We start from the raw sequence: 9,668 nt of genomic DNA on the forward strand, positions 1-9,668 counted from the left end.
TAAAAGACAATTATCATGAACAATGAAATATAATAATACTTTTATTATTTCCTCTAGGGCATATTTCCAACAGTCTCCCACTTGCACTAGAGTCACCAATCTAGTTACATTGTGATGAATCGAACACCCATAGAGTTCTGGTGTTGATCATGTTTAGCTCGCGAGAGAGGTTTAGTCAACGGATCTGCGACATTCAGATCCGTATGTACTTTGCAAATTTCTATGTCTCCATCTTGAACATTTTCACGGATGGAGTTGAAACGACGCTTGATGTGCCTGGTCTTCTTGTGAAACCTGGGCTCCTTGGCAAGGGCAATAGCTCCAGTGTTGTCACAGAAGAGTTTGATTGGCCCCGACGCATTGGGTATGACTCCTAGGTCGGTGATGAACTCCTTCACCCAAATCGCTTCATGCGCTGCCTCCGAGGCTGCCATGTACTCCGCTTCACACGTAGATCCCGCCACGACGCTCTGCTTGCAGCTGCACCAGCTTACTGCTCCACCATTCAACATATACACGTATCCGGTTTGTGACTTAGAGTCATCCGGATCTGAGTCGAAGCTAGCGTCGACGTAACCCTTTACGACAAGCTCTTCGTCTCCTCCATAAACGAGAAACATGTCCTTTGTCCTTTTCAGGTACTTCAGGATATTCTTGACTGCTGTCCAGTGTTCCTTGCCGGGATTACTTTGCTATCTAGCTACCAAACTCACGGCAAGGTTTACATCAGGTCTGGTACACAGCATGGCATACATAATAGATCCTATGGCTGAAGCATAGGGGATGACACTCATCTCTTCTTTATCTTTTGCCGTGGTCGGTGACTGAGCCGAGCTCAATCTCACACCTTGTAACATAGGCAAGAACCCCTTCTTAGACTGATCCATTTTGAACCTCTTCAAAATCTTATCAAGGTATGTGCTTTGTGAAAGACCTATGAGGCGTCTCGATCTATCTCTATAGATCTTGATGCCTAATATGTAAGCATCTTCTCCAAGGTCCTTCATTGAAAAACACTTATTCAAGTAGGCCTTAATGCTGTCCAGAAATTCTATATTATTTCCCATCAAGAGTATGTCATCTACATATAATATGAGAAATGCTACAGAGCTCCCACTCACTTTCTTGTAAACGCAGGCTTCTCCATAAGTCTGCATAAACCCAAACGCTTTGATCATCTCATCAAAGCGAATATTCCAACTCCGAGATGCTTGCACCAGCCCATAAATGGATCGCTGGAGCTTGCATACTTTGTTAGCGTTCTTAGGATCTACAAAACCTTCCGGCTGCATCATATACAGTTCTTCCTTAAGATGCCCGTTAAGGAATGCTGTTTTGACGTCCATCTGCCATATCTCATAATCATAGTATGCGGCAATTGCTAACATGATTCGGACGGACTTTAGCTTCGCTACGGGAGAGAATGTCTCGTCGTAGTCAATCCCTTGAACCTGTCGATAACCCTTAGCGACAAGTCGAGCTTTATAGATGGTGACATTACCATCCGCGTTTGTCTTCTTCTTAAAGATCCATTTGTTTTCTATCGCTCGCCGATCATCGGGCAAGTCTGTCAAAGTCCATACTTTGTTTTCATACATGGATTCTATCTCGGATTTCATGGCTTCAAGCCATTTGTTGGAATCTGGGCCCGCCATCGCTTCTTCATAGTTCGAAGGTTCACCGTTGTCTAACAACATGATTTCCAGGACGGGGTTGCCGTACCACTCTGGTGCGGAACGTGTCCTTGTGGACCTACGAAGTTTAGTAGCAACTTGATCTGAAGTGCCTTGATCATCATCATTGGTTTCCTCTTCAGTTGGTGTGGGCATCACAGGAACATTTTCCTGAGCTGCACCACTTTCCCGTTCGAGAGGTAGTACTTCATCGAGTTCTACTTTCCTCCCACTTACTTCTTTCGAGAGAAACTCTTTTTCCAGAAAGCATCCGTTCTTGGCAACAAAGATTTTGCCCTCGGATCTTAAGTAGAAGGTATACCCGACAGTTTCCTTAGGGTATCCTATGAAGACGCATTTTTCCGACTTGGGTTCGAGCTTTTCAGGTTGAAGTTTCTTGACATAAGCATCGCATCCCCAAACTTTTAGAAACGACAGCTTAGGTTTCTTCCCAGACCATAATTCATACGGTGTCGTCTCAACGGATTTAGACGGTGCCCTATTTAAAGTGAATGTAGCTGTCTCTAGAGCGTATCCCCAAAATGATAGCGGTAAATCAGTAAGAGACATCATAGACCGCACCATATCCAATAGAGTGCGATTACGACGTTCGGACACACCGTTTCGCTGAGGTGTTCCAGGCGGCGTGAGTTGTGAAACGATTCCACATTTCCTTAAGTGTGTGCCAAATTCGTGACTTAAATATTCTCCTCCACGATCTGATCGTAGGCACTTTATCTTTCGGTCACGTTGATTCTCCACCTCATTCTGAAATTCCTTGAACTTTTCAAAGGTCTCAGACTTGTGTTTCATTAAGTAGACATACCCATATCTACTTAAGTCATCAGTGAGAGTGAGAACATAATGATATCCTCCGCGAGCCTCAACGCTCATTGGACCGCACACATCGGTATGTATGATTTCCAATAAGTTGGTTGCTCGCTCCATTGTTCCGGAGAACGGAGTCTTGGTCATCTTGCCCATGAGGCATGGTTCGCACGTGTCAAATGATTCATAATCAAGAGACTCTAAAAGTCCATCGGCATGGAGCTTCTTTCTTTTCATGCGCTTGACACCAATGTGACCAAGGCGGCAGTGCCACAAGTATGTGGGACTATCGTTATCAACTTTACATCTTTTGGCATCTACACTATGAACATGTGTAATATTACGCTCGAGATTCATTAAGAATAAACCATTGACCATCGGAGCATGACCATAAAACATATCTCTCATATAAATCAAACAACCATTATTCTCAGACTTAAATGAGTAGCCATCTCGTATTAAACGAGATCCAGATACAATGTTCATGCTCAAACTTGGCACTAAATAACAATTATTAAGGTTCAAAACTAATCCCGTAGGTAAATGTAGAGGCAGCGTGCCGACGGCGATCACATCGACTCTGGAACCATTCCCGACGCGCATCGTCACCTCGTCCTTCGCCAGTCTCCGTTTATTCCGCAGCTCCTGCTGTGAGTTACAAATATGAGCAACGACACCGGTATCAAATACCCAGGAGTTACTACGAGTACTGGTAAGGTACACATCAATTACATGTATATCAAATATACCTTTGGTTTTGCCGGCCTTCTTATCTGCTAAGTATTTGGGGCAGTTCCGCTTCCAGTGACCCTTTCCCTTGCAATAAAAGCACTCAGTCTCAGGCTTAGGTCCATTCTTTGACTTCTTCCCGGTAACTGGCTTACCAGGCGCGGCAACCTCCTTGCCGTCCTTCTTGAAGTTCTTCTTACCCTTGCCCTTCTTGAACTTAGTGGTCTTATTGACCATCAACACTTGATGTTCTTTCTTGATTTCAGCCTCTGCTGACTTCAGCATCGAGAACACTTCAGGAATGGTCTTTTCCATCCCCTGCATGTTGTAGTTCATCACAAAGCTCTTGTAGCTTGGTGGGAGCGACTAGAGGATTCTGTCAATGACCGCCTCATCTGGGAGGTTAATGTTCAGCTGGGTCATACGGTTGTGCAACCCAGACATCTTCAGGATGTGCTCACTGACAGAACTGTTTTCCTCCATCTTACAACTGTAGAACTTGTCAGAGACATCATATCTCTCGACTCGGGCATGAGCTTGGAAAACTAGTTTCAGCTCTTCGAACATCTCATATGCTCCGTGATGCTCAAAGCGCTTTTGGAGCCCCGGTTCTAAGCTGTAAAGCATGCCGCACTGAACGAGGGAGTAATCATCAGCGCGAGTTTGCCAAGCATTCATAATGTCTTGGTTCTCTGGGACGGGAGCGTCACCTAGTGGTCCTTCTAGGACATATTGTTTCCTGGCAGCTATGAGGATGATCCTCAGGTTCCGGACCCAGTCCGTATAGTTGCTGCCATCATCTTTCAGCTTGGTTTTCTCTAGGAACGCGTTGAAGTTCATGTTGACATGAGTGTTGGCCATTTGATCTACAAGACATATTTGCAAAGGTTTTAGACTAAGTTCATGATAATTAAGTTCTAATCAAATTATGAACTCCCACTCAGATTAGACATCCCTTTAGTCATCTAAGTGTTACACGATCCGAGTCGACTAGGACGTGTCCGATCATCACGTGAGACGGACTAATCATCGTCAGTGAACATTCTCATGTTGATCGTATCTTCCATACGACTCGTGTTCGACCTTTCGGTCTCCGTGTTCCGAGGCCATGTCTGCACATGCTAGGCTCGTCAAGTTAACCCTAAGTGTTTTCGCTGTGTAAAACTGTCTTACACCCGTTGTATGTGAACGTAAGAATCCATCACACCCGATCATCACGTGGTGCTTAGAAGCGACGAACTGTAGCAACGGTGCACAGTTAGGGGAGAACACTTCTTGAAATTTTTGTAAGGGATCATCTTATTTACTACCGTCGTCCTAAGTAAACAAGATGCATAAACATAATAAACATCACATGCAATTATATAGTTGTGACATGATATGGCCAATATCATATAGCTCCATTGATCTTCATCTTCGGGGCTCCATGATCATCTTGTCACCGGCTTGACACCATGATCTCCATCATCATGATCTCCATCATCGTGTCTTCATGAAGTTGTCACGCCAACGACTACTTCTACTTCTATGGCTAACGCGTTTAGCAATAAAGTAAAGTGAGTTACATGGCGTTCTTCAATGACACGCAGGTCATACAAAAAATAAAGACAACTCCTATGGCTCCTGCCGGTTGTCATACTCATCGACATGCAAGTCGTGAATCCTATTACAAAGAACATGATCTCATACATCACAATTCATCATTCATCACAACTTCTGGCCATATCACATCACATGATCAATCGCTGCAAAAACAAGTTAGACGTCCTCTAATTGTTGTTGCATCTTTTACGTGGCTGCAATTGGGTTCTAGCAAGAACGTTTTCTTACCTACGAATAACCACAACGTGATTTTGTCAACTTCTATTTACCCTTCATAAGGGCCCTTTTCATCGAATCCGCTCCAACTAAAGTGGGAGAGACAGACACCCGCCAGCCACCTTATGCAACTAGTGCATGTCAGTCGGTGGAACCGGTCTCACGTAAGCGTACGTGTAAGGTTGGTCCGGGCCACTTCATCCCACAATACCGCCAAAGCAAGAAAAGACTAGTAGAGGCAAGTAAGATGACAAAACCCACGCCCACAATAAAATTGTGTTCTACTCGTGCAAAGAGAACTACGCATAGACCTAGCTCATGATGCCACTGTTGGGGAACGTTGCAGAAAATTAAAATTTTTCCTACGGTTTCACCAAGATCCATCTATGAGTTCATCTAAGCAACGAGTCAAGGGAGAGAGTTTGCATCTACATACCACTTGTAGATCACGAGCGGAAGCTAGCCAAGGGGATGGTGATGATGGAGTCGTACTCGAACGTGATTCGGATCACCGATGTCCAAGTGCTGAACGGACAGCACCTCCGCGTTCAACACACGTACGGGACGGGAGACGTCTCCTCCTTCTTGATACAGCAAGGGGGAAGGAGAGGTTGAGGAAGATTGCTCCAACGGCAGCACGACGGCGTGGTGTAGTTGGTGCAGCAGTACTCCGACAGGGCTTCGCCAAGCATATACGGAGGAGGAGAGGTGTTGGGGAGGGGAGGGGCTGCGCCTTGGCTTGTGTTAAGCTCCCATGCGCCTCCCCACTATATATAGGGGTGGAGGGGCTGGTTTCTTTCCCTCCAAGTCCATTGGGGCGTTGGCCAAGGTGGGAGGAAAGAAATCCCATCATTTCCTTCCCCACCGATTGTTATCCCCCCTTTTTAGGGATCTTGATCTTATCCCTTCGGGATATGATCTTATTCCTTCTAAGGGGGGATCTTGGTGCGCCTTGACCAGGGGTGTGGGGCCTTTCCCCCACTACTCACGTTCATGTGGGTCCCCCCATGCAGGTGGGCCCCACTCCGGAACCTTCTAGAACCTTCCGGTACAATACCGAAAAATCCCGAACATTTTCCGGTGGCCAAAATAGGACTTCCCATATATAAATCTTTACCTCCGGACCATTCCGGAACTCCTCGTGACGTCCGGGATCTCATCCGGGACTCCGAACAACATTCGGTAACCACATACAAACTTCCTTTATAACCCTAGCGTCATCGAACCTTAAGTGTGTAGACCCTACGGGTTCGGGAGACATGTAGACATGACCGAGACGTTCTCCGGTCAATAACCAACAGCGGGATCTGGATGCCCATGTTGGCTCCCACATGCTTCTCGATGTTGTCATCGGATGAACCACGATGTCGAGGATTCGATCAAACCCTGTATACAATTCCCTTTGTCAATCGGTACGTTACTTGCCCGAGACTCGATCGTCGGTATCCCAATACCTTGTTCAGTCTCGTTACCGGCAAGTCACTTTACTCGTACCGTAATGCATGATCTCGTGGCCAACACTTTGGTCACCTTGAGCTCATTATGATGATGCATTACCGAGTGGGCCCAGAGATACCTCTCCGTCATACGGAGTGACAAATCCCAGTCTCGATCCGTGTCAACCCAACAGCTACTTTCGGAGATACCTGTAATGCACCTTTATAGTCACCCAGTTACGTTGTGACGTTTGATACACCCAAGGCACTCCTACGGTATCCGGGAGTTACACGATCTCATGGTCTAAGGAAGAGATACTTGACATTGGCAAAGCTCTAGCAAACGAACTAAACGACCTTTGTGCTATGCTTAGGATTGGGTCTTGTCCATCACATCATTCTCCTAATGATGTGATCCCGTTATCAACGACATCCAATGTCCATAGCCAGGAAATCATGACTATCTGTTGATCACAACGAGCTAGTCAACTAGAGGCTCACTAGGGACATATTGAGGTCTATGTATTCACACGTGTATTACGATTTCCGGATAATACAATTATAGCATGAATAAAAGACAATTATCATGAACAATGAAATATAATAATACTTTTATTATTGCCTCTAGGGCATATTTCCAACAGAAAGGGAGGATCCTTCCAACTCTGAACATGAGATGAGGGGGTGGAACTCGCTATGGAACATGTCAGTGCCACCGAAACTGCGCTTTTTCACTTGGCGATTGGCGCAACACTCACCCCCTACGGGAGATGTCCTAAACCATCGTCATATGGCCACTACGAGTGCTTGCTCCCTATGCGGAGGGCAGGATAGCTGGCGGCATTCTTTGCTAGAGTGTAATGTGTCTAGGTGTGTGTGGGCACTTTCAGAAGCCGAGATGGTCGAGCACATGTGGGCAACCTCAGAACCCGACGCACGGCTGTGGCTCTTTGCCATGAATGACTCTCTTCCACCGGAGCAATTTCAGTTGATGATTGTTACTTTATGGGCGATTTGGAGTGCAAGACGGAAGGCTATACATGAGGATATATACCAGACTCCGTTTTCCACTGACAACTTCATCAAAGCTTACTTATCAGACATAGAGTTTTTGAAGAAGAAGAAGGAGGAAGCACATGGGATAGCAGTACCACGACCCCGTACGTGGATTCCACCACCAACAGATTACTACAAACTCAATGTGGACGCGGCCGTGTCACGCCCAGGTACGTTTGGCGCAGTTGGTGTGGTTTGCAGGGATGAGAGAGGTTTGTTCATGGGAGCGTTAGCTCTCGTTTTCAGAGGACTGCACAACCCCCAAGTGCTAGAAGCACTAGCTGTTCGGGAGGCATTAGCACTTTCAGAAGATCTCTATATCAACCATTTACTTGTTGCCTCCGATTGCAAGGTGGTGGTAGATGCAATCAGACAGGGAAGCTCAGCAGAATTTGGAGCCATTGTTGAGGAAATCAAGACTAGAGCAACTACCTTTATTTCATGTTCGTTTACTCATGAGTATAGGACCTCCAATACGGAGGCCCATAATCTCGCAAAGCATGCGTTATCTTTAGGGTTTGGCCGACACACTTGGCTAGGACAACCCGACGATCTTCTTTTTGTACCTATGAACATTATGATTCAGTAATAAAGCTTTGTGAGATTCTCAAAAAAAAACACCACATATTCGGGTCCTAAAAAGGCCACTTGCACTAATGATGTATCTTCTCTATTCATGTCTTGCCTATAATGTGAGTCGGACATAGTTTGGTTTTGGGAACCTTTCACGCGACTCTGTATTCCATCTGGTTTTCTTTTATCCTTTTTCGTCATTTTTATGTATTTTCATGTTTCGCTTCATCTTTCATTTTTGGGTTTCTTTTTGTTTTTTATATTTCCTTTTTAATATATTTTTAATTTTTTAAATACATCATGATATTTTTCAAATACAGGATGACCATTGTTTTAATACAAGTTAAACATTTTTCTGATACATATTGAACATTTTTCCAGTACATATTCACAAATGTATGGTGATTTTTTAAAATACATTTGTGTGTAGTTTTTTAATATACAGTGAATATTTTTTATATGTCACAAACATTATTGGAAAAATTGCATGAAGAACCTGTTTACATATCATGATTTTATTTTAATATTGCCATCAGCAATTTTTTAAATGTGTGTATTTGTTTTTAAATTTCATGAAAACTTTTTTTGAATGATATGAACATATTTTGTAAATGCCATGAACAACTTATTAAACATATGAACATTTTTCCTTGAATGGTACAGACAACATTTAAATGTATGGAACATTAAATTTATGAATATTTTAAATTTCATGAACATTTTATTTAACATGCGGGTTCACTTTTTTAAGCTACTTGAGCAAAATTGGAAATACTTCGGTTTGGGAACACTGCGTTCGGCCTGGCCCATCTACAAGCGCTGCATGCGAGCACTGTGTCGATCTTGCAACAAGTGAGACATAGATGCACACAACAATTTGGGGATTGGGAATTTCTTTTGTTCGTTCTACCCCGATCCATATCATTACTTTTTTTTTTTTTTTTGCGGGTCGATCCATATCATTACAACGTTTTGTGTTTTGTAGGCCACCCCACGTGACGCTTAACTAAACACGTGATAGTGGACCTAAAAGCTAAGGGTCGGGTCACCCACCCACTCTTTCATGTGCTTCACGGAAGAAAAAAAAACTAGAAGCCCACATTTAGGTTTTCACAAGTGATACGTTTCAATGGGATACTTTCTCGGTATTAATCTATCTCATGCTCTCTTGGCTCAATCTCCTGTCCACATCACCACCGCCTTTAGCTTGGAGTGTTATACCTAAACCATGGCATTCCTCATCCTAGGGCTCTTTCGAGCCAAGTTCTTTTGGTGAGGCGAAGGTGGGGATATAAACATAATTTATTGTTGTACTTTTGTTAAAATAAAAAAGGTGTTTTGAGGTATTTAGGGCTTTGTGTTTGGGCCAAAATTGAGCCCGAGCCCACCCCACCCATTGTAGGTTCGGGCCGTCGGGCCAGGCTAGCCATGCCCAGTTTTAGTTACACCATTCGATTAGAGAGCTCGCTTGCCCACAAAGCAAGTGTGCCAATCCTCATAGTTTGTCACCCTTAGTCGAAAAATGTGATATCAGACTAGGACTTGCAAAATCTGG

Source organism: Triticum aestivum, chromosome 5B, assembly GCF_018294505.1.
Source record: "Triticum aestivum cultivar Chinese Spring chromosome 5B, IWGSC CS RefSeq v2.1, whole genome shotgun sequence".
Taxonomy (NCBI): Eukaryota; Viridiplantae; Streptophyta; class Magnoliopsida; order Poales; family Poaceae; genus Triticum; species Triticum aestivum.